Source organism: Pristiophorus japonicus, chromosome 11 (assembly GCF_044704955.1).
Source record: "Pristiophorus japonicus isolate sPriJap1 chromosome 11, sPriJap1.hap1, whole genome shotgun sequence".
Taxonomy (NCBI): domain Eukaryota; kingdom Metazoa; phylum Chordata; class Chondrichthyes; family Pristiophoridae; genus Pristiophorus; species Pristiophorus japonicus.
Window position 1 is genome coordinate 180,350,600 of NC_091987.1, and position 26,085 is coordinate 180,376,684.

The following is a 26,085-nucleotide window of genomic DNA, read 5'->3' on the forward strand; positions in this document are numbered from 1 at the left end:
CCATCGTGGAGCAGGCGGAGGATGGTGACAAACTTTTGGGGCCAGCAGAAATGGAGGAGGACGCTCCATAGTCCCTCAGGGTTGACTGTGTCAAAGGCCTTTTGTAAGGTCAAAGAAGGCTATGTACAAGGGTTGGTGCTGTTCCCTGCATTTCTCTTGTAGTTGTTGCGCAGTGAAGATCATGTCCATCTTACTCCCTAGTGGACGGAATCAGCCACAGGGAGAAGATGGTTGAGGAGTGTTCTTGTGATGACTTTCCCAGTGGCTGACAGCAGGGAGCTTCTTCTGGTTGTCGCAGTTGGACTTGTCCCCTTTTTTGTAGATGGTCATTGATATGTCCTTACTATACAGTATAAATGCACTTGGGGCCCATACTTGAGAGAAGGTCACTCTGTGACCAGTTACCTTTATTACCAAGGCCTCAAGAGACTGAAGGTGGGTGGAGCTTCCTCTTTTATACCGGAAAGTCCAGGTTAGGAGTGTCTCCCACAAGTTCGACCTCTGGTCAATGTTCTCAAGGTGTACAACTTGGGTCAGCTTATACATGGGTTACAATGATAGTTGAATACATGACAGTCATGATTATGACATCTCTGAGATCTTCTGGCATGTTCTCCTCCTTCCAGATAAAGAGATGAGGTCATGCATTCGTGCCAATAGTGCCTCTCCGCCATGCGTTGTTGCCTCAGCGGGGATTCTATCTGCTCCTGATGTCTTGTAGTTCTTGAGCTGAAGGATGGCCTTTTCTATGTCGTACAGGGCTCGGGTTTTGCTGAGATGGTGGCGGGTAGCATGCTGTGAGATGGAGTTGAGGACACTCGTGTCGAAGGCAGAGTCTCGATTGAGGAGCTCTTCGAAGTGCTCCTTCCAGCGGGCCTTGACTGCCTTGCTGTCCTTAATGAGTGCCTCTCCATTCTTGGCCAGCAGTGGGGTGGTGCCTTGGGTGCTTGTGCCGTAGATGGCCTTGACTGCGGTGAAAAATCCTCGCACATCATGGTTATCGGCTAGCTGCTGGATCTCCTGTTCTTTCTTTAGGTGGCGGGTCTTTTGTTGGACCTCGGCCTTCAGCCGCCTGTAGAGCTGCTTTGCTGCCCATCCCTACTTGCCTTGATACAACAGAGTGACTTGCTAGGCCATTTCAGAAGGCAGTTAAGAGTCAACCATGTTAGTGTGGGACTAGAATCATATAAAATTTCCTTCCCTAATGGACATTAGTGAACCAGTTGCGGTTTTACAACAATCCAACAGATTCATGGTCACTTTTACTGATACCAATGTTTTTTTTCCAGATTTTTTAAAACAGAATTCAAATTCTCAAGCTGCTGTGGTGGGATTTGAACACTGATTCTCTGCATTATTAGTAAATTGCCTCCAGTGCTGAAAACATTTCATTCGAAATGCAAACTAATGCCTGGTCATGTAGACACAAAAGATCCCATGGTACTATTCAAGGAAGAGCAGGGCCAACAGTCACTCCTCAATCAGCAACACCAATGAGGCTCAGTTGATGGCATTCTCACTTCTGAGTCAAAGGTTGCAGGTTCAAGTCCCACTTCAGAGACTTGAGCACAAAAATCAAAGCTGACACCCCAGTACAGTGCTGAGGGAGTGCTACACTGTCGGAGGTGCCGTCTTTTGGATGAGACGTTAAACCAAGGCTCCGTTTGCGCGCTCAGGTGGCGTAAAAGATCCTATGGCGCTATTTCGTAGAAGAGCAGGAGAGTTATTCCCAATGTCCTGGACACTCCATCAACATCACTAAAACAGATTATCCGGTCATTATCACATTGCTGTGTGTGGGAGCTTGCTGTGGACAAATTCACAACACTTGAAAAGTACTTCATTGGCTGTAAAGTGCTTTGGGATGTCCTGAGGTCGTGAAAGGAGCTATATAAATGCACGTTTTTCTTTTCTTTTCAAAACAGATTAAGTTCTCATTTAGCCATTTGCTGTTTGTGAGAGCTTGGTGTGCACACATTGGCTGCTGAGTTTGCCTACAGAACAACAGTGACTACATTACAGACATACTTCATTAGCTGTGAAGTGCTTTAGGACATCTTGAGGACATGAAAGATGGTGCATTAATGTAATTAAAGTTCATTCTTTTGTCCTTTTTAAGGGAGATAGCTGCACAACTCACTGAAGTTTCTGTCACATCTTGTTGCCACTTTGATGCCTTAATTCAAGTCAGGCTGGAGTGTGGAGCTTCCCCTCCTGACTCTATAATTATCCACCTCCGTGAGATCATCATTAGCAACTGCTGCTCACAAAGTTCGAGACGAAAGATACATTTTGTAAGGCTCTGTTTCCTGTGCGCGGCTGCACTTGTTAGGGGCATGGATTGGGGAATCACCAGAAAATCAGGAGCATCACACTTCGGTACAATTACCCGATTTGTGCTCCTATTGTACACACTCCATTATTTAAGAAGTGTAGGCGAGATAGACCAGGAAATTATAGGCCTATTAGTCTAATGTTAGTTGTGGCGAAGTTACTAGAATTGGTTATTGGGGACAGAGTGACTAAGCATTTGTACAATTATGAGCTGATCCATGAGAGCCAGAATGGATTTGTAATGGGTAAGTGATGTCTAACGAATCCTTTTTGAAGCGGTAACAAACGTGGTAGACAAGCAAGTGTCTATGGATGTCATTTATATGGACTTCCATTAGACATTCGATTAGGTTCCACATAAGAGACTATTAAGAAAAAGGAGACGCGTGGAATTGGAGGGAACCTATTGGCTTCGATAGGTCAAGAAGTAGAAGACAGGAGTAGGGATATTGGGTTCTACTCAAATTGGCAGGATGTGACTAGTGGTATCCAATATACAATTTGAAACTCTTGATCCAAGTTTTTGAGCTGTTTTAAATCATTCAGGAGTCAACGCTGTTTACAATCACCGAATTAACCTCTGTTGTGTGCACTGCTCCTTAGGCTTTGTTCTTGAGCGGTCCTGGCACCTATTTGTTCAAATGTCACGAATCCTGGGAGTTAGGGTGGGGGAGCTGTGCTGTTGAAGGATATGTGAAAAGATGTAAAATAAGAATGGGGTCTGGCTAATTGAGAGTAAACTCTGACGACGGAAGGTCGGAGGCCAGAGAGCTTAAATTGCATGGTCTCTTGTGCTGCTGCATCAAATGATAGTTGCAAGAACTAAGTGTACTGTTTTTTAGGGACGGGGTGATACAGTGGGTTAGACACGGGTGTGATCAATTTTGAGGTGTTATGGGGTTAACATTTTTCCTATTCTCATAAAATGAATTTGGACCCAGTCACTAATGGGCATGGGTCCACAATACCAAACTAAATTGGCTGTAATTGCCAGGTGTCAGTCAGGTTAGGACTGAGTAGTGGGTGCTCTTCCAAAGTTGGAGCTACATCATTGGGCCAGAGTGGAGGGAGCTGACCATGTTGTTGAAGTGCTTGATCATTCCATTGGGTGCCACTTCACAGAATGTATCCTTTGTGAATACAAAATTCCCGCAAAATCTAGAAGATAGCACTAGCATGCAGTACCTAACACATAGTTAGACTAGCAGCTGATAAATTCCCAGACCAGAAATGGATATGGTATTGATGGTCAACACCAAAATGTATCCTGGAACATTGAGCTCACTTTAATTGCTGACTTACACCTTCTCTCTGTTGTATAAGCTGCTCCTTCAACAACAGCAACAACTTGTATTTTTATAGCCCCTTTAGCGTAGTGAAACGTCCCAAGGTGCTTCACAAGAGTACTATGTGATTAAAAATTCTTAGAGTTGTACAATTGAATGACAAAGCATCTCCCTTGATCAGCAGTCACTCCACTTCCTCCAACAGCGGTGTACCATGGCTGCAGCATGTACTATCCACAAGATGCACTGCAGCAACTTGCCAAGACTTCTTCGACAGCACCTCCCAAACCCGCGTCCTCCACCACCTAGAAGGACAAGGACAGCAGGTGCATGGGAACATCATGAACTCCAAGTTCCCCTCGAGTCACACACTATCCCGACTTCGATATATATCGCCGGTCCTTCATGGGTCAAAATCCTGGAACTCCTTACCTAACCGTACTGGGAATATCTTCATCACACGGACTGCAGCGGTTCAAGAGAAGGCACACCACTAACTTCTCAAAGGCAACTAGGGATGGGCAATAAATGCTGCCCTTGCTAGTGATGCCCATATCCACAGAATAAACATTTTAAAAGCATTGAACGGTGCTGCAGTGTGCTGGTGCTGTAACCTGTCCATCCATTAAGGTTTCAGTGAATCTACTGTGAGCAAGGGCAAGTCCTCCAAAGAGGAGCATCTCTTCCCCCTTCACTATTTTATGCGTCTCTTAATGGTTGGCTCTGGAGTGGCCTGGAGCAAGACAGTACCCACCCACTTTGCGGGGAATCCTTGCAAGTTGTAAAGAGGCTAGAACCACCTTGTTACCCATTCCAAAAAATAAAACTGATGTCTGTAATTTACTGTGGCAGCCCTTGCTGGCACAGTGAGTAGTTATTGGTTGAATTTTTCAGTTCAGCGAGCAATGATTGGTCTAGAAAGATGACCATGAAAATGCAATCAATAACTTTCACAAATGACTGACCAAGAGAAAAGCATGTGAATAAAATACTTTTATTCGGACATCAAGGTAAATTGACCCTTTCCTTATATTTAAGTAAGAGGCGATCTCTTGGCTCTTGGTGCTTGGCTCCTTAGGTTCTTTAGTTGTCTGTATTCTATCCCTGAAGCAAATTGGCTGAAGTTTCTGGCTTGGTATAACATCTCCTCCAGTTGCTCATCCCTCTCTTTGGGAAACATAAGAGAAAGGAAGGATGGGTAAAGGTCATCTGTTTCACCAAGCCTACCCCATCCAGAGACGATGTAGCCTTGTGTGTCCCCCCCGCCCCCAGCTGTTGAGTAAGGCAATCTCCTGGGAGAGACAAAACGTCAGCCCCATGTTTATTGCTTCTCCTCTACGCTTGACCGAGATCAGGAACTCGTGTGGGGAATTACAGGCATGGAGCCAACTCCTATGACTTGTACACATTAATATCAGGAGTGAGTAACAGGTGGAATCTAATTGAATAGTTTGAATTATGTCAAAATAATTTTTGTGGTTTGTAGCCTGATATAAAATGAATCCCTTCTTGCAGTGGAAGAGCTTTCTGTTATTGGAGTCTGCTCTGTGTGCTGCTGTTGCCTGTGCTTTCCACACCAATGATTCGTTAACATTATCACAACAAGTTAACAATTGTGACATATAGTAATTACAAGTTTGTTAAAGGAGGAGAAAAACATTTTTTTTAGTTGACTAACCACATGAGTGTGTACACACACAAGAGATGGTGAGAGAGAGTTGGACACAGGCACAGAGAAGAGAGATGGAAACAGACTGCACAGATTTAAAGCAATATATTTTTCAGCTCTAGGTCCTGTGCTCAAGTTGTGTCAGTGAAACAATTGTTCATTACAAGACATATCTGAGGTGTGTGTTATGTGATTAATCGGGAGTGGTTGCAATATATCTCTTGCATCCAGTACAGCTAGTGGTGAGGGGAAAAGTTGCAGGTGGGATCTGTACACAGTCCAGAGCGAGGAGTCAGTCCTTCTCATCAACCCCAACCCAGTACAGGGCTGAACTTGATCTTTGGATCATCCTTTCCTACCGAGTGTTTGTGTGTCCCTCTTTCTGAAAGCCCGTGGGGAGGAGCCGATTCATATTGCAACAGCAGTGGCGGTCTGACATCCGAAGCAGTGCATCTAATGGACATCTGTGGCCAGTGTGAAATTACAGGAAGCAGCAAAGCCTGCCGATTTACAAGGGTGTCATTTTTAGGAAACGCAGCATACATGTGCAAGTAGCTTTTTATAGTACAATTGTTTAATCCTATTCATGTACCAGGGCGTTGCAGCACTGCTTTCATGCTTTGATTGCTCTACTGACTTTGGGAGCAGAGAATTGATCTTCGACACACACTCTTCTGCCCCCCCCTCCATGCCGACTGCCAAGATTTTACTTGACTGAAGTCTCAAAATCCAAGAAACCTGTTTCAGTTTTTAAAAAAAAAAAGACAAACAGCACATTAAACCATTGAACCTCATAAACCCTTCTGAGAACCTGTGCTATCATTGCAAGTAAAAAAGGCTGAAAACATTTTTTTAAAACCATTACAAGTTTGTTGGAGCGACTAGAAAAACTGGAATTGTTCTCCTTCAAGCAGAGAAGGTTAAAGGAGATTTAATAGAGGTGTTCAAAATTATGAACGGTTTTGATCGGGAGATGCTGTTTCCACAGGCAGGAGGGTCGAAAGCAGAGGACGCAGATTTAAGATAATTGACAAAAGAATCAGAGGGGAGATGAGGAGATTTATTTTAATCAGGGTGTTGCTATGATCTGGAATGCACTGCCTGACAGGGTGGTGGAAGCCAATTCAATAGTAACTTTCAAAAGAGAATTGGATGTACAGTTGAAAAGAAAACATTTGCAGGGCTATGTGGAAAGTAGGGGAGTGGGACTAATTGGATAGCATTTTCAAAGAGCTGGCACAGGCACGATGGGTCATAGGGTCTCCTGTATGAATCTATGATTCTGTCTTGTGGTAGCCGGTAATGAGCCTCTCTTCCTGCAAAAATAGTAACGACAGCTTGGCTCACGGTAGCACTCATGAAACTAGGTCAAAAGCGCATGTGTTGAAGTTCCATAGCAGGACTTTGAGCACTTAATCCAGATTGGCATTACAATGCATGAGTATGTGAGCGCTATATTGTCGGAGGTGCCATCCTTTGGATGAGGCATTAACTATCGACCTGTTCAAGTGGACATTATTTTGAAGAGCAAGGTTTTCTCCTGATGTCCTACCCAATATTGCTCCCTTAACCAACACTATGGACTAATGGATTATTCATCTCATTGCTGCTTTGTGGAATCTTGCTGAGCGCTAAATGGCTGTGGCATTTGTCTGCATAACAGCGACTATTCCTGAAAGTAATTGTGAGTGTGAAGCATATTGGGACATTTGGAGAGACGTGATAAATCAAGAAATAATGGAGGCTTGTAAAAAAGGAACGGCAATAATCATGGGCGATTTTAACCTTCATATTGATTGGACAAAGCAAATTGGCCAGGGTAGCCTTGAGGAAGAGTTCATAGAGTGTATCCGGGATAGTCTCCTTGAACAGTACGTTGCAGAACCAACCAGGGAACTGGCTATCTTAGATCTGGCACTGTGTAATGAGACAGGATTAATAAACGATATCCTAGTAAAGGATCCTCTAGGAATGAGTGACCATAACATAGCTGAATTTCAAATTCATTTGGAGGGTGAGAAAGTTGGATCTCAAACCAGTGTCCTAAGCTTAAATAAAGGAGATGACAAAGGAATGAAAGCAGAGTTGGCTAAAGTGGACTGGGAAAATAGATTAAAGTGTGGGACGGTTGATGACCAGTGGCAGACATTTAAGGAGATATTTCATAACTCGCAACAAAAATATATCCCAATGAGAAGGAAAGACTGTAAGAGAAGGGATAACCATCCGTGGCTAACTAAGGAAATAAGGAAGGGCATACGTGGGGCCAAGACTAGTGGGAGGCCAGTGGATTGGGAAAATTTTAAAAGCCAGCAAAGAACGATTAAAGAAATAATAAAGAAAGAGAAGATAGATTATGAAAGAAAACTAGCACAAAATATAAAACCAGAGAGTAAGAGGGCATACGTGGGGCCAAGACTAGTGGGAGGCCAGTGGATTGGGAAAATTTTAAAAGCCAGCAAAGAACGACTAAAGAAATAATAAAGAAAGAGAAGATAGATTATGAAAGTAAACTAGCACAAAATATAAAACCAGAGAGTAAGAGTTTCTACAAGTACATAAAAAGGAAAAGAGTGGCTAAAGTAAATGTTGGTCCCTTAGAGGATGATCTGGGGTATTAATAATGGGGAGCAGGGAAATGGCAGCGACGTTGAACAAATACTTATTTTGTATCGGTCTTCACGGTAGAAGACACTAAAAATATCCCAATAGTGGATAATCAAGGGCATTTAGGGAGGGAGGAACTTGATACAGTCACTAAAGAAGGAGTACTAAGTAAAAGAATGGGACTAAAAGTGGACAAGTCCCCTGAGCCTGATGGCTTACATCCTAGGGTCTTAAAGAAGTGGCTTCAGAGATAGTGGATGCATTGGTTGTAATCTACCAAAAGTACCTGAATTCTGGGGAGGCCCAGCGGATTGGAAAACCGCAAATGTAACACCCCTATTTAAAAAAGAAGGCAGACACAAAGCAGGAAACTATAAACCAGTCAGCCTAACTTCTGTTGTTGGGAAAATGCTGGAGTCCATTATTAAGGAAGCAGTAGCAGGACATTTGGAAAAGCATAACTCAATCAAGCAGAGTCAGCATGGTTTTATGAAAGGGAAATCATGTTTGACCAATTTACTGGAGTTCGTTGAGGATGTAACGAGCAGGGTGGATAAGGGGGAACCAGTGGATGTGGTGTATTTGGATTTCCAGAAGGCATTCGATAAGAAACATAGGGCCCAAGTTTCCACATGATTTGTGCCTGATTTTTAGGAGCAACTGGTGGAGAACGGACTATCTTAGAAATCGCAATTCTCCACATTTTTTTTTCTGCAGTTCTAGTCAGGTAGAACAGTTCTACTTTGGAACAGAATTTTTTCTTCAAAAGGGGGCATGTCGGCCACTGACGCCTGATTTGAAAGTTTCCACAGTGAAAACGTACTCCAAACTAAAGTAGAATGGAGCAAGTGAAGATTTTTGTAGAACTAAAAAATCAGGCGCAGGTTACAAATTAGGCGTCCAGAACGACGTTGGGGAGGGGGAAGGGAAGTCATTAAATTCTACAATAAATCCTTATTTATACTTCTACAAATATTATACAAATAAATCCAACCTGAATAAACATTTATAAGCAAAGAAAAGATTAAATAAACCATGTTCCTACCTGTGTGAAAGTGCTTCAGGCACGGAGAATTCTGCAGTCAGCCTGAGGCGCCCATTCTGCCCGGGGGGGAGGGAGGGGGGGGCGCCCGTTCTTTCCAGCGGGAGGAGGGGGGGGGGAGGTGCCCGTTCTTCCCGCGGGGGGGGGGGGGTAGGAGGCGCCCGTTCTTCCCGCGGGGGGGGGGTGTGGTGGTAGGAGGCACCCGTTCTTCCCATGGGGGGGGAGGGGAGAGGAGGCGCCCGTTCTTTCCCGCGGGGAGGGGGTAGGAGGTGCCCGTTCTTCCCGCGTGCGCCCGTTCTTCCTGCGGGGGGGGGGGGGGGGAGAGAAGGGTAGAGGAGGCGCCCGTTCTTTCCCGCGGGGAGGGGGTAGGAGGTGCCCGTTCTTCCCGCGTGCGCCCGTTCTTCCTGCGGGGGGGGGGGGGAGAGAAGGGTAGAGGAGGCACCCGTTCTTCCCGCGGGGGGGGGATGGCGCCCGTTCTTCCCGCGGGGGAGGGGGGGTGGCACCCGTTCTTCCCGCGGGAGGGGGGGTGGCGCCCGTTCTTCCCGCGGGGGGGGGCGGGTAGGAGGCGCCCGTTCTTCCCGCGGGGGGGGGGACGGGGGACGGAGAGGAGACAGTGAGAAGGCTGCAAGTGCTGATGTGCTGATGGCAATGTGCTTTTATTAAAAAAAAATTTCAAAAATTAAACAGCTACAAAGAACTACAAAAATGGCCGAGTGCCAATGTTTTTTTCACACTGAGCATGCGCGAACGCTCCAACGCGCACGCGCACCATTGCCGGCAGGAAAAAAATAATTTAAATAGTACCCGCCCCCTCCCACTTACACAATCGGCGCGAGTGTAGGCTCTGCCCCCCTGGGTGCCGCGCCAGGCAGACAAGGAGCTGCAGAACGCTCCAGAATCGCGATTTTTTTTTTTAGGCTCCGTTTTAGGCGCGAAAAACGGGCGCCCAGCTCAGAGGGGCGCCCGTTTTTTATCGTGTGGAAACTTGGGCCCTTAGAAATATAGAAAATAGGTGCAGGAGTAGGCCATTTGGCCTTTCGAGCCTGCACCACCATTCAATAAGATCATGGCTGATCATTTCCTCAGTACCCCTTTCCTGCTTTCTCTCCATACCCTTTGATCCCCTTAGCCATAAGGGCAATATCTAACTTCCTCTTGATGCCAGTTCATTGGATATATTCAACAACTCTCTGCGGCAGGGAATTCCACAGGTTAACAACTCTCTGAGTGAAGAAGTTTCTCCTCATCTCAGTCCTAAATGGCCTACCCTTTATCCTTAGACTGTGTCCCCTGGTTCTGGACTTCCCCAACATCGGGAACAATCTACCCGCATTTAACCTGTCCCGTCCCGTCAAAATCTTGTATGTTTCTATGAGATCCCCTCTCATCCTTACAAAGGCCCAGTTGATCCAGTCTCTCCTCATATGTCAGTCAGCCATCCCGGGAATCAGTCTGGTGAACCTTCAATGCACTCCCTCAATAGCAAGAACGTCCTTCCTCAGATTAGGAGACCAAAACTGAACACAATATTCCAGGTGAGGCCTCACCAAAGCCCTGTACAACTACAGTAAGACCTCCCTGCTTCTATATTCAAATCCCCTAGCTATGAAGGCCAACATACCATTTGCCTTCTTTACCGCCTGCTGTACCTGTATGCCACCTTTCAATGACTGATGAACCATGACACCTAGGTATCGTTGCACCTCCCCTTTTCCTAATCTGCCACCATTCAGATAATATTCTGTCTTTGCGTTTTTGCCCCCAAAGTGGATGACCTCACATTTATCCACATTATACTGCATCTGTCATTCATTTGCCCACTCACCTAACCTGTCCAAGTCACCCTGCAGCCTCTTAGCATCTCCCTCACAGCTCACACCGCCACCCAGTTTAGTGTCATCTGCAAACTTGGAGATATTACACTCAATTCCTTCATCCAAATCATTGATGTATATTGTGAAGAGCTGGGTTCCCAACACTGAGCCCTGCGGCACTCCACTAGTCACTGCCTGCCATTCTGAAAAGGACCCATTTATTCCGACTCTCTGCTTCCTGTCTGCCAATCAGTTCGCTATACACCTCAGTATATTACCCCCAATACCATGTTCTTTGATTTTGCACACCAGTCTCTTGTGTGGGACTTGTCAAAAGCCTTTTGAAAGTCCAATTACACCACATCCACTGGTTCTCCCTTGTCCACTCTATTAGTTACATCCTCAAAAAATTCCAGAAGATTTGTCAAGCATGATTTCCCCTTCATAAATCCATGGTGACTTGGACCGATCCTGTCACTGCTTTCCAAAATGCGCTGCTATTTCATCCTTAATAATTGATTCCAACATTTTCCCCACCACTGATGTCAGGCTAACCAGTCTATAATTACCCGCTTTCTCTCTCCCTCCCTTTTTAAAAAAAGTGGTGTTACATTAGCTACCCTCCAGTCCATAGGAACTGATCCAGAGTTGATAAGACTGTTGGAAAATAATCACCAATGCATCCACTATTTCTAGGGCCACTTCCTTAAGTACTTTGGGATGCAGACTATTGACCTTCAATCCCATCAATTTCCCTAACACAATTTCCCGCCTAATAAGGATATCCTTCATTTCCTCCTTCTCACTAGACCCACTGTCCCCTAGTACTTCCGGAAAGTTATTTGTGTTTTCCTTCGTGAAGACAGAACCGAAGTATTTGTTCAATTGGTCTGCCATTTCTTTGTTTCCCATTATAAATTCACCTGAATCCGACTGCAAGGGACCTACGTTTGTCTTCATTAATCTTTTTCTCTTCACATATCTATAGAAGCTTTTGCAATCAGTTTTTATGTTCCTGGCAAGCTTCTTCTCGTACTCTATTTTCCCCCTCCTAATTAAACCCTTTGTCCTCCTCTGCTGAATTCTAAATTTCTCCCAGTCCTCTGGCCAATTTAAATGCCTCTTCCTTGGATTTAACACTATCTTTAATTTCCCTTGTTAGTCACGGTTGAGCACCTTCCCCGTTTTATTTTTACTCCAGATGGATGTACAATTGCTGAAGTTCATCCATGTGATCTTTAAAATGTTTGCCATTGCCTATCCACTATCAACTCTAAGTATAATTTGCCAGTCTATTCTAGCCAATTCACACCTCAAACCATCGAAGTTACCTTTCCTTAAGTTCAGGACCCTAGTTTCTGAATTAACTTTGTCACTCTCCATCCTAATAAAATATTCTACCATGTTATGGTCACTCTTCCCCAAGGTGTCTCGCACAACAAGATTGCTAATTAGTCCTTTCTCATTACACATCACCCAGTCTAGGATGGCCAACTCCCTGGTTGGTTCCTCAACATATTGGTCGAGAAAACCATCCCTAATACACTCCAGGAAATTCTCCTCCACCACATTGCTACCAGTTTGGTTAGCCCAATCAATATGTAGATTAAAGTCATCCATGATAACTGCTGTACCTTTATTGCATGTGTTGTGTATCTGTAAAGCATGCACTCCCATATTCCGCCACCAGGGAGCGCATCCCCTGAAGTCCTAAGGGATCCCAGCATCCCTTGGGGGCACTGTATATAAGCTGGCCCTTAAGGCCTGTTCCTCACTCTGGAGTGTCTTAATAAAGACTGAGGTCACTGTTACTTTAACCTCCCTGTCTGCAGTCTCATCTGTGTTAGGAACACAATAACTGGCGACGAGTATACGAATCCAACGCAAAGATGCAGCAAGCTGTGAGTATCCTGGAGAAGTTCTTGGAGGGTGAGGACTGGGAAGCCTATGTCGAATGGCTAGACCAGTACTTTGTAGCCAACGAGCTGGATGGAGAAGGAAACGCTGCAAAAAGGAGAGCGGTCCTCCTCACGGTCTGCGGGGCACCGACCTACAGCCTCGTGAAGAATCTTCTGGCTCCAGTGAAACCCACAGATAAGTCGTATGAGGAGCTGTGTACATTGGTTCGGGAGCATCTTAACCCGAGGGAGAGCGTGCTGATGGCGAAGTATCGGTTCTACACGTGCCAGCGATCTGAAGGTTAGGAAGTGGCAAGCTACGTCGAAAAGCTAAGGCGACTTGCAGGACAATGTGAGTTTGATGGCTACCTGGAGCAAATGCTCAGAGACTTTTTTGTACTGGGCATTGGCCACGAGACCATCCTACGAAAACTTTTGACTGTAGAGACACTGACCCTCAGTAAGGCCATTGCAATAGCACAGGCGTTTATGTCCACCAGTGATAATACCAAACAAATTTCTCAGCACACAGGTGCTAGCAATGTTCATAAAATAACTGGAACTGTGTTTGCGAGCAGAAATGTACAGGGCAGAAACCACGCATCTGCAACTGCCAGCAGGCCACAGGTGACCCAGATGACTCAGAGTCCGCAACAAAGAATGAATGCAAAGCAATTCATGCCTTGTTGGCGTTGTGGAGGCTTCCATTCAGCCTATTCATGCCGCTTCAAAGGGTATGTTTGCAAGAGCTGTGGAACAATGGGGCACCTCCAACGAGCTTGCAAACGCGCTGCAAGCTCTGCAAAACCTGCTAACCACCATGTGGCAGAGGAAGATCGGTCCATGGTGGATCAAAGCAGTTTCGAGCCTCGGAGAAAGGAGGCAGATGCTGAAGTACACGGGGTCCATCTATAATGCTAAACGTAAAATTGAATGGCTTACTCATAGCCATGGAACTGGACACTGGCGCTAGCCAATCCATCATGAGTAAAAAGATGTTTGACTCAGGTTTGAGAGACTGTGGTGCAACAAGGCACTCAGACCAGCCCCTGACCCCCATCCACACGAAACTGAGAACGTACACCAAAGAGCTCCTCACTGTCCTGGGCAGTGCCATGGTCAAGGTCATCTACGAGGGCACGGTGTGTACGAACTGCCACTCTGGATTGTCCCGGGCGATGGCCTCGCACTGCTTGGAAGGAGCTGGCTGGGCAAAAGCTGCTGGAACTGGGATGACATCCGAGCGCTATCACATGTCGATGAGGCCTCATGTACCCAGGTTCTTTAACAAATTTCCTTGCCTTTTTGAGCCAGGCATTGGAAACTTTTCTGGGGCGAAGGTGTGGATCCACTTGATCCCAGAGGCACGACCCATTCACCACAAGGCGCAAGCGGTACCTCACATGATGAGGGAGAGAGTGGAAATCAGGCTGGACAGGCTGCAACGTGAGGGCATCATCTCCCCAGTGGAATTCAGCGAGTGGAATCGGGCCAACCCGATTGTTCCAGTACTCAAAAATGATGGCACGGTCAGGATTTGCGGCGATTATAAAGTAACTATTAATCATTTCTCGCTACAGGACCAATACCCGCTACCTAAGGCAGACGACCTATTTGCGACGCTGGCAGGAGGCAAGACGTTCACCAAGCTCGACCTGACTTCGGCCTACATGACGCAGGAGCTGGAGGAGTCTTCGAAGGGCCTCACCTGCATCAACACGCACAAGGGACTGCTCATCTACAACATCTGCCCGTTTGGAATTCGGTCGGCTGCAGCGATCTTCCAGAGAAACATGGAGAGCCTACTCAAGTCGGTACCACTCACGGTGGTTTTTCAGGACGACATATTGGTCACGGGTTGGGACACCGCCAAGCACCTACAAAACCTGGAGGAGGTCCTCCAGTGACTGGATCGCGTAGGGCTGCGGCTGAAGAGGTCGAAATGCGTTTCATGGCAACAGAAGTGGAGTTTTTGGGGAGAAAGATCGTGGCGGATGGCATTCGTCCCACAGACACCAAGACAGAGGCTATCAGGAATGCGCCCAGGCCACACAACATCACGGAGCTGCGGTCGTTCCTGGGACTCCTCAACTATTTTGGTAACTTGCTACCGGGGTTAAGCACCCTCTTAGAGCCCCTACATCTGTTATTGCGTAAAGGTGAGAATTGTGTATGGGGAAAAAAACAAGTAATTGCTTTTGAGAAAGCCAGAAACATTTTATGCTCCAACAAGCTGCTTGAATTGTATAACCCGTGTAAAAGACTTGTATTAGCATGTGATGCGTCGTCGTACGGAGTCGGGTGTGTATTACAACAAGCTAACATTGCGGGGAAGTTGCAACCTGTCGCCTATGCCTCCAAGAGCTTGTCTAAGGCCGAGAGGGCCTACAGCGTATGTGTTCGGGGTAAAGAAAATGCATTAGTACCTGTTTGGCCTCAAATTTGAGCTGGAAGCCGATCACAAGCCCCTCATATCCCTGTTCGCTGAAAACAAGGGGATAAATACTAATGCCTCAGCCCGCATACAAAGGTGGGCACTCGAGCTATCAGCGTATAACTATACCATCCACCACAGGCCAGGCACCAAGAACTCTGCGGATGCTCTCAGTCGGCTACCATTGCCCACCACGGGGGTGGAAATGGCGCAGCCTGCAAACTTGTTGATGGTCATGAAAGCGTTTGAAAATGATAAATCACCTGTCACAGCCTGCCAGATTAGGACTTGGACTAGCCAAGATCCTCTGCTGTCCCTAGTAAAAAAAACTGTGTACTGCATGGGAGCTGGGCCAGTATCCCCATTGAAATGCAAGAGCTAACCAAGCCGTTCCAGCATTGAAAGGACGAGCTGTCCATTCAGGCAGACTGCCTGTTGTGGGGTAACCGCGTAGTGCTACCCAAAAAGGGCAGGAAGACGTTCATCTCCATCTCCACAGCACACACCCGGCCGGGTATAGTAATGATGAAAGCGATAGCTAGATCCCACGTGTGGTGGCCCGGTATCGACTCTGACTTAGAGTCCTGTGTACGGCAATGTGGCGTGCGTGCTCAGTTGAGCAAAGCGCCCAGAAAGGCACCACTTAGTTTGTGGTCCTGGCCCTCCAGACCATGGTCGAGGATCCATGTCGACTATGCGGGCCCGTTTCTCGGTAAAATGTTCCTGGTGGTGGTGGTGGATGCTTTTTCAAAATGGATTGAATGTGAAATAATGTCGAGAAGCACCGCCACCACCACCATTGAAAGCCTGAGGGCCATGTTTGCCATCCAAGGCCTGCCTGACATACTGGTCAGTGACAACGGGCCATGTTTCACCAGTGCCGAATTTAAAGAATTCATGACCCGTAATGGGATCAAACATGTCACCTCGGCCCCGTTTAAACCAGCCTCCAATGGGCAGGCACAGCAGGCAGTACAAACAATCAAACCGAGCCTTAAACGAGTCACAGAAGGCTTACTCCAAACCTGCCTGTCCCGAGTACTGCTCAGCTACCGCACGAGACCCCACTCGCTCACAGGGGTACCCCCGGCTGAGCTACTCATGAAAAGGACACTTAAAACCAGGCTCTCGCTGGTTCACCCCAACCTGCATGATCAGGTAGAGAGCAGGCTGTAGCAACAAAATGTAAACAATGGTTCCGCCACTGTGTCACGGGAAATTGATCTGAATGACCCTGTGTATGTGCTAAACTATGGTCATGGTCCCAAGTGGATCGCGGGCACGATGATGGCTAAAGAAGGGAGTAGGGTGTTTGTAGTCAAACTAGACAATGGACAAATTTTCAGAAAGCACCTGGACCAAATGAGGCTGCGGTTCACAGACTGCCCTGAACAACCCACAGCAGACACCACCTTTTTCGAGCCCACAACGTACACCCAAAGGATCAACGACACCACCCTGGACCAGGAAATTGACATCACGCCCAACAGCCCAGCAAGGCCAGGCTCACCCAGCAGCCCTGCAGGGCCAACAACACACCAGCCCAGCGAGGGCACAGCCAACACGCCAGAACAGACATTTGTACCGAGGCGGTCCACCAGGGAAAAAAAGGCTCCCGACCGTCTCACCTTGTAAATAGTTTTCACCTTGACCTTGGTGGGGGAGTGATGTTGTCTATCTGTAATGCATGCACTCCCATGTTCCGCCACCAGGGAGCGCATCCCCTGAAGTCCCAAGGGATCCCAGCATCCCTTGGGAGCACTGTATATAAGCCGGCCCCTAAGGCCTGTTCCTCACTCTGGAGTGTCTTAATAAAGACTGAGGTTACTGTTACTTTAACCTCCATGTGTACAGTCTCATCTGTGTTAGGAACACAATAGCATGCATCCCTAATTTCTTGTTTGATGCTGTCCCCAACCTTACTACTACTGTTTGGTGGACTGTACACAACTCCCACTAGTGTTTTCTGCCCCTTGGTATTCCGCAGCTTCACCCATACCGATTCCACATCATCCAAGCTAATGTCCTTTCTTACTATTGCATTAATATCCTCATTAACCAGCAATGCCACTCTGCCTCCTTTTCCTTTCTGTCTATCCTTCCTAAATGTTGAATACCCCTGGATGTTGAGTTCCCAGCCTTGGTAACCGTGGAGCCATGTCTCTGTGATGCCAATTACATCATAACCGTTAACTGCTATCTGAGCAGTTAATTCGTCCACCTTATTCCGAATACTCCTCACATTGAGGCACAGAGCCTTCAGGCTTGTCTTTGTCACACACTTTGCCCCTTCAGAATTTTGCTGTAATGTGGCCCTTTTTGCTTTTTGCCTTAGGTTTCTCTGCCCTCCACTTTTCTTCTTTCTATCTTTTGCTTCTGCCCTCATTCTACTTCCCTCTGTCTCCCTGCATAGGTTCCCATCCCCCTGCCATATTAGTTTAACTCCTTCCCAACAGCACTAGCAAACACTCCCCCTCGGACATTGGTCCGGTCCTGCCCAGGTGCAGACTGTCCGGTTTGTATTGGTCCCACCTCCCCCAGAACTGGTTCCAATGTCCCAGGAATTTGAATCCCTCCCTACTGCACCACTCCTCAAGCCACGTATTCATCTGAGCTATCCTGCGATTCCTACTCTGACTAGCACGTGGCACTAGTAGCAATCCTGAGATTACTACTTTTGAGGTCCTACTTTTTAATTTTGCTCCTAGCTCCCTAAATTTGTCTTGTAGGACCTCATCCCGTTTTTTACCTATATCGTTGGTACCTGTATGCACCACGACAACTGGCTGTTCACCCTCCATTTTCAGAATGCCCTGCACCTGCTCTGAGACATCCTTGACCCTTGCACCAGGGAGGCAACATACCATCCTGGAGTCTCGGTTGTGGCCGCAGAAACATCTGTCTATTCCCCTTACAGTTGAATCCCCTGTCACTATTGCTCTCCTGCCCTTTTTCCTGCCCTCCACCCATGGTGCCATGAACTCAGCTGCTGCTGCTACCCTCCCCTGGTGAGTCATCCACACCTCCCCCGCCCCCCCCCCCCCCCCCCCCCAGCAACAGTACCCAAAGCGGTGTATCTGTTTTTCAGGGGGATAACCGCAAGGGACCCCTGCACTACCTTCCTTGCACTGCTCTTCCTGTTGATCACCCATTCCCGATCTGGCTGTGTAACCTTTACCTGCGGTAAGACCAACTCGCGAAACGTTGACTAGATTGATTCCGGAGCTGAGGGGCTTGACTTATGAAGATAGGTTGAGTCGGTTGGGCCTATACTCATTGGAGTTTAGAAGAATGAGAGATGATCTTATCGAAACATATAAGTTAATGAGGGGGCTTGACGAGGTGGATGTAGAGAGGATATTTCCACTCTTGGGGGAAACTAAAAGTAGGGGACATAGTCTCAGAATAATGGGCCGCCCATTTAAAACTGAGATGAGGAGGAATTTCTTCTTGGAGGGTTGCAAATCTATGGAATTCTCTGCCCCAGAGAGCTGTGGAGACTGGGTCGTTGAATATATTTAAGGCAGAGATAGACAGATTTTTGAGCGATAAGGGAACAAAAGGTTATGGGGAGCGGGCAGGGAAGTGGAGCTGAGTCCATGATCAGATCAGCCATGGTCTTATTAAATGGCGGAGCTGGCTCGAGGGGCCGAATGGTTGACTCCTGCTATTTTTTATGTTCTTGCATCTGTATCCTCATGACTATTACAATTACTAACTCCCATGACAAATTCCATTTGTATAATGCCTTTAGCATGTACAAATGTCACAAAGGCACTTCAGTGAAGCGTAATCAGACAAAAAATGATGCTGTGAAGCAGGAGATATTAGAAAGGTCAAAGAGGTAGGTTTTAAAGAGGCCCTTAAAGGAAGATAGGGAGGTAAAGAGGCTCAAATGTTAAGGAATTCCAGAATGCACGGCCTAGATGGCCGGCAATGGTGAGGTGAAGGGTGTGGGATATACACAAGTTCAGAGTTGGAGGAAAACCATGTTCTTGGAGGTGCTGTAAGGATGGAGAAGGTTACAGAGATCGAAAGGAACCATCGAGAGATTTGAATTTTTAAAATTTATGGCATTTGGATGACCTGGCGCTAATGAGAGGACCGGGGTGATGGGTGTGTGTGGTACTTTTGCAGTGGGATAGGATATGAGCAGTAGATGGCTGAAGTTTATGGAAAAGAAAGAAAAGAAAGAATTGGATTTATATAGTGCCTGTCTCAAACCGCATTACAGCCAATGAAGTACTTTTGGAGTGCAGTCACTGTTGTAATGTAGGAAACACGGCAACCAATTTGCTCACAAGCAAGCTCCCACAAACAGCAATGTGATAATGACCAGATAATCGTTTATTTTTGTTATGTTGACTGAGGAATAAATATTGGCCAGGACACCGGGGATAACTCCCCTGCTCTTCTTCGAAATAGTGCCGTGGGATATTTTACGTCCACTTCAGAGAGCAGACGGGGCCGGGGTTTAACGTCTCATCTGAAAGACAGCACCTCCGACAGTACAGTGCTCACTCAACATTGCACTGGAGTGTCAGCCTAGATTTTTTTTTTGTGCTTTAGTCCGTGGAGTGGGACTTGAACACACAACCTTCTGACTCAGATGAGAATGCTACTCACTTGCCACAGCTGACGCTGGTCGAAGATGTGTGGCCAGATATGAAAGCATTTTAGTAAGTGACGGTGACCTGGCACCATTCTGTTCACTTTGAGTTTTCCAGCAAGGATTGCTGGATCCAGGCTTCAACAGGAACCCAGACGGATGATTTTTTTTAAAACGTCCCTGACCTATATAGATCTGTTTCAAACTGCCTTTACCAACTCAGCTACAAAATTATTTATGGGTTTAACATGAATATTAGGGTATTAATTCAGTGGCTGGGTTTAGATATTATTACTTCACTTGTCAGGGGTCTGTTCCTAACCCTGTAATTCCCCACCCTGTCCCACGAACTTTTCTTGCGCTTTGCCAGCATATTAAATAAAGTATAAATGAAACAGACCCCCATCGATTCTAGTCTTCCAGTCTGTGGTATGAGGTTTAACCCATGACCTTCTGACTCAGTTGAGACTGTTTCCAACTGAGCCAAGACTGACACTATTTTCACAAGTTTACTGAAGGTCTGTTCCGTAAGTGACGCGAGCCAAAGAAATATGTAAATAAATGCTGAATTCAATAAAAATATGACTTTTTAAAAAAAAAAATACAAAATTTATGTAGACTCTATGTCTCGCTGAAGATTAAGTGGTAAAGAGTCTAGTAGACAAATGACTATTGGATTGAGAGTTTGGAAAAGTACTAATTTTGTCTTGTTATACTCTTGCTTTCCTAATCATGTATCTAATTATGTTGTAAACTGGAATGATTATTTTGGGAGTTGTTGAAAACTCCCTTTCAGTTTTTAACTAATACAACAAAACTGCACATGCCTGCCATCAAATCAAGTTTATTTTGGCTATTTATCTGACTTGGTTGATGACGTATTCACCTCTGGGGCAGAAGTTTGTAGGTTCAAGTCCCACTTCAGGATTTGAGTGTATAAACTGGGATGACACTTGTATAGGGCTGAAGGTGTGCTGCGTTGTCAGAGGTTATGTCCAAGGCCACTATTGTTTGGTGACTTGAGACAAATTCTGTTTTTTTTTTTTCTCCCTCATCGGATTTTCCAGGATATATGCTAATGTTTTAAGGAGTGAAGTTTTCTATGGGAACTGCAAACCAGTGGGCTTGGTATTATCTTTTTGATGAGATGTCAAACCTGTCTGCCTTTTAGGTGACTCTAACGATCTTCTGACAAGATATGAAGGAAAGCAGGGCGTTCTCCTGCTGTCCTGGACAATAAAACTGCCACTGAACCGCTTTCCTTGTATTTAGGGAAGAGGAGATCTCCATATACAGCATTTGGCTGCTTAATCCCAGAGGGCCCTGTGGCTGACTATTTGTAGTATATGCAGCACTCTAATAATGACTCCACGAGATAGTACTTGAACTGTAGTGACCTTAGTCCGTTTATTGCAGCTCCTTGAGTGAGGACACAATGAGGTGAGCTCCCTTTTATACCTGGTTACCTGCAGTGTGCAGGAGTAGCACCCTCTGTTGGTACAGGTATGGTGTATACAGTGTGAAGGTACATTCAGTGGTCTAGTATTAACATACATAACAACACTCCTCCCTAAGTCTTGTGCCACAGGCTTTTGCACTGTGTTCTCTGGCCCTCGACTTGAGTGCCCAAAGCCCTTGCACTTTGTCTTTACTTGGGAATGGTTCTCTCCATGTGGAGAGTGACACAGTTAATTTGGAAACTAGGGTCCTGAACTCAAGGAAAGGTAACTTCGACGGTATGAGGCGTGAATTGGCTAGAATAGACTGGCAAAGGATACATAAAGGGTTGACGGTGGAGAAGCAATGGCAAACATTTAAAGATCACATGGATGAACTTCAGCAATTGCACATCCCTGTCTGGAGTAAAAATAAAACTGGGAAGGTGGCTCAACCATGGCTAACAAGGGAAATTAAGGGTAGTGTTAAAACCAAGGAAGAGGTGTGCAAGTGATCCTTATGTCTCCACCAGTAGCACCCTCTGGTGGTACAGGTATGGTATATACAGTGTGAAGGTACATTCAGTGGTCTAGTGTTACAGTACATACATTAACATACATAACAGTATTCTATCCCTAGAGCAGGTTGGCTGAAGTTTCTGACTTGGTGTGACATCTTCTCCAATTGCTCCACCTTCTCTTTGGGAGCATATGACAAAGAAAGCATGGGAAGTGGTCATCTCATTCCCCAAGCCCACCCTATCCAGGCATGGTGCAGCCACTGAATAAGGCAATCTCTTGGGAGAGACAAAATACCTGCCCTTCCTTGCCTCTCCACTACCGCCTGGTCCATATTAGGAACTTGTGTGGGGAATTGTGTCTGTGAAACCAACTCCTATCGCTTGTACACTATGTGAAGCTGTTTGAGACTGTTACGGGTCTACGTAAATATAAGTTGAAAAAATGAGCCCCAGCAGTCTGTGGAAGATGTCTACTGTTGTTGCTCTGCATATTTAGTTTATTGGGACCAAGATGCTACAGGAGAAAGCACAGATGGGTCAATCCACTTTAATGTGCATGATACTCCTCTTGCATGATATTCTCAATTTATCAGCTTAAATCATCTGTTCCCCCTCCCTTAAGCACTGGTAATCACCAGTACTTCACCCTTGTGCTCTCCAGCTCAAAATGCACTCTCCATACACCATCCAACTTTTCACAGTTCAAATGGGCACAATATGCAAATATCTCGACTGCCCTTGTGCATTAGCGACACTCCAGGGACGGCACTGATCATCGTCACACTGTTCAGTGGTGTAGTGATCAGCACGTTGCTTCTGTGGTGCAGAAGTGCAGCTGCAGCCCCTGAGGATTTAGTGTCACATTGTCGGTCTCGTCATCTTGTGTATCACCAGCAATAGCTTCTCTTCCTGTCACTGCGCCATTACCTCTGGCGTCATCAGAGTTTTATCCCCGACCCCAATCATTTTCTTCCTTAGCTACATGCTGCCGCTTGGTTACATTATCCACTGACATGGGGTCAACTGCCACCTGTACACTGGCTACACCCGGCTCTGCCTCTCCGCCACCTCTCTTCCCTCGCTGTCTTTCTGTTGCCAAACCACTTGCCTGATATTCAGTCTAGGATGAGCCACAATATCCTCAAGTTGAACATTAGGAGGATTGAGGAGATCTTCTTTGATCCCTGCTGCAAGCCTGCCACCAACTCCATCTCCCTGCCCTGACACTGTCGTCGGGTGAATCAGATTGTTTGCAACCTCGGTATCCAATTTTGACTCCCAATAAAGACTGCCTACTTCCACAGTAATATTGCCAGCCTCCATCTGTACTTCAGTCCATCTGTTGCTGAAACCCTCATCCATGCCTTTGGATCGCCAGTCTTGACTGTTCCAATACTTTCTTTGGCTGGCTTCCCATTCTTCATCCTCCATAAACTTCAGCTCATCCAAAACTTTCCTATCCCGCTCCCTAGTCCCACTCACCCTTGACCCACTCACCCAGTCCCCCAATGCCTCAAATTTAAGATTGCCATCCTGATGTTTAAATCTCTGCATGGTCTCTCTCTCTCTCAGCTCCACCAGCCCTTCAATCACGCCACACCCCCGAACACTCTGTTCTTCTTGCTCGGATCCCTTGTTCCTCCCTTTCCCTCCCCCACTACTCCCATTGACGGCCATGCCTTCAGCTGCCTAGGCTCCATACTCTGATGTTCCCTGCCTCAACCCTGCTGGCTCTTGGCCTCCCTCTACTTTTAAGATCTGCCTTCAATCCCACCTCTTTGACCAGGCTTTCTGTAACTCCTCCTAACATGCTGTTGCTGTTCCCTTCTTGTTCTTGGAAAATGAAATGCCATTTGATTGCAGAGAGGTTGAGGAGAGGTGTTGGCAGCCTCTCGTTGTATTTTTAGATGCTGCTGTCATCAACAGGGTCTGAAATATCAACATCTGCCAGGGTGAATGAGGGGAAGCGGTAAGATTCTGCAGATGATCCTGCTCTGCATTTAGATCCTTTTGAAACTTGAGCTGTGTCCCTCGAGACTAGGGAGTCGGGGCCCAATTTTCAACCAATCTCCTACGTTGCAAGTAATATTGGAGACAGATTTGCTGCCCTAACACCATTTGCTTTTAAAAGCACTGAAGTGGTTGCAAAACAAGTGGGAAGTTGTGAAATACAAACAGAAATTCTGGAAATATTCAGCAGGTCAGGCAGCATCTGTGGAGCCAGAAACAGAGTTAACGTTTCAGGTCGTTGATCTTTGGCCAGAAGTGGTAGCTTGTCCTTGGGTGTGTGGTGGTACAGTGCATGCTGAGCCTTGCAAAATGGCCCTAGTCTCTCAAACAATTAAGGTTTTATTAGTTCAATTCCAATTTTCCCTTCTCCCCCCTTCTGCTCTTCATGCGCTGACTGTTGCGGGGTGCGGTATCTTGTGCCATGCGAACAGACCTCCTTCCACTGTCTCTCGCAAGCGTGAGTGTTGACAGTCTCTTAGGGAAGGGAAGAAAGGAGGGTCGTGTATTGCAGCTAGTCCAATTCTGTCGTCCTCGATGCCCACATAAGTGTAGGAATTGAAATGCTAAATGGTTTCTCTTCTTTCCCCTTCTGCCCTCATTCCCCAACCCCCATACCACCAGGACACTGTAAGCAGGTTTAGTGCATCCGACACCATCTTAACACAGACAATAAATCGAATCTGGGACCTTCCTGGTCAGTAGAAAGCAGAGCACCTAAATCAGGAAGGCGAGTTACCTGTTCGCGGGTAAGAAAGCATCCTATAGCATCTGTCACAAGCTCAGAACGTCTCAAAACGCTTTACAACCAAAGTGTAAGTAAGTACTTCTAAAGTATAGTTATAATGTAGTCAGTTTGCACACAGCAAGCTCCCACAAACAATGTAATTTCTGACCAGATAAACTGTTTTAGTGGTGATGGTCGAGGGATAAATATCGGCCAGGGCACTGGGGAGAACTCCCTGGGCCTGAAATTCAGTACCGCTGGAAAGCTGGTGCTCCCCCCACCTTTTTGTGGGCATTAGTGCTGAAATTTTTTGTGGCTGGGCCACCCAATATTCAGCTCCAAAAGTGAACAAATGGGTTCCAGTGCTAATGAACCCTTCCAAAGTGGATTTTTCAGCGGTGTGGCTGTCTTAATTTGAGCATTATCACCATTGATAAATTCAGCATGCAGGTAAGAGTTTCTAACGAGCCATCTGGTCCCTGGCCTTTTTAAAGACCAGGGTTTTCAGCAAGGCCCTGAGGGGGGAAGGAGTTTGGAAAAATGGCTAATGTAAGAGGTGTAAGGAGATCCAACAGGTTCAGTGATATGGAGCTGGAGGACAGAAGAAGAATACTGTTTCCTGACGTGGGGAGATCTGACAGACCGCCAGTACATAATGCATGGATGGAGATTGCAGGGGAGGTGTCAAGCACCTCCATATATGTGAGGACGTGCCCTCCCTGGAGGGTGCTGGCCAGTCTGCTCCCGGCCCTTCCAGGGTGGTGATGGGTCGACGCCTCCTAGCTCTGGGGTGACTGGGATCCTCCTCCTCCTCTTGCACCTCCTCCTCATCCTCCTCCTCAGGTGGTACTGCTGGCTCGACCTCCAGCGGCTGTTCCCTCATGATGGCCAGGTTGTGCAGCATGCAGCAGACCACGACGATTATGGAGACCCATTGAGGAGAGTACTGCAAGGTGCCACCAGAGCGGTCCAGGCACCGGAACCTCTGCTTAAGGATGCCTATGCACTGCTCGATGATACACCTGGTGGCACAATGAGCGTCATTGTATGCATGCTCTGGTGCTGTCCTGGGATTCTGCAGTGGAGTGAGCAGCCAAGGGTACAGGGGATATCCCTTGTCCTCAAGCAGCCAACCGCAATCCTGATTCGGGCCGGCGAAGACGGCGAGCACACTGGTCTGCCACAGAATGAACGAATCATGGCTGCTGCCTCCCTTGCCCGCTGTCTGTGTGCACGGTGCTGACTGCGACGCTTTCTCCTGAGTGCTGCCCTGCTTCTGAGCAGGTGTACCAGGTGTTGCCTCCCAACACTCCTCCCATCCTCCGGGTGAACCCTGCCAAGCAGGTCTCTGCAGCCCACAGGACTTCACTAAAGAGTCAGACCTGAAAGTTGTACAAAAGTATGTGCAAACCTCTGGGCAGCACTCAGCAGGTTGAATAGAGCCAAAACAATTAATAAAACTATTAAAAGATAAATACAATGGATGCTGTAATCTTAAATAAAAATACTAAAATTAATAAAACTATTTCCCTACCAAAGGGCCCCGATCGTGGCAACACTCCAGCGGTGTCCCGTTCGAGCACCGACTCGAATACCTCACGAGGGCACCGCTGGGAAAAGGCCTACCGTTTTGCAGCTGGAAATCCCTGTCCTTTCCGCTTTTCAGTGGCTCGCACACTGCAGATCTCTCCGCTGGAAACT

At 46.7% G+C, this 26,085-nt stretch overlaps 1 protein-coding gene across 5 annotated transcripts in view; it reads left to right on the forward strand.

The window, feature by feature from the left end:
• Positions 1-26,085, forward strand: part of pknox2 (pbx/knotted 1 homeobox 2) — a 479,643-nt gene that overhangs the window by 69,372 nt on the left and 384,186 nt on the right. Inside the window, exon 1 of one of the 5 annotated variants that reach the window (XM_070894331.1) lies at positions 24,343-24,387. The exons of the other annotated variants lie outside the window; for them this stretch is intronic. The gene's annotated coding sequence lies outside the window, so the exon portion shown is untranslated. Of the gene's footprint in view, positions 1-24,342; positions 24,388-26,085 lie in introns of those variants that run through there. 5 annotated transcript variants of the gene reach the window in all.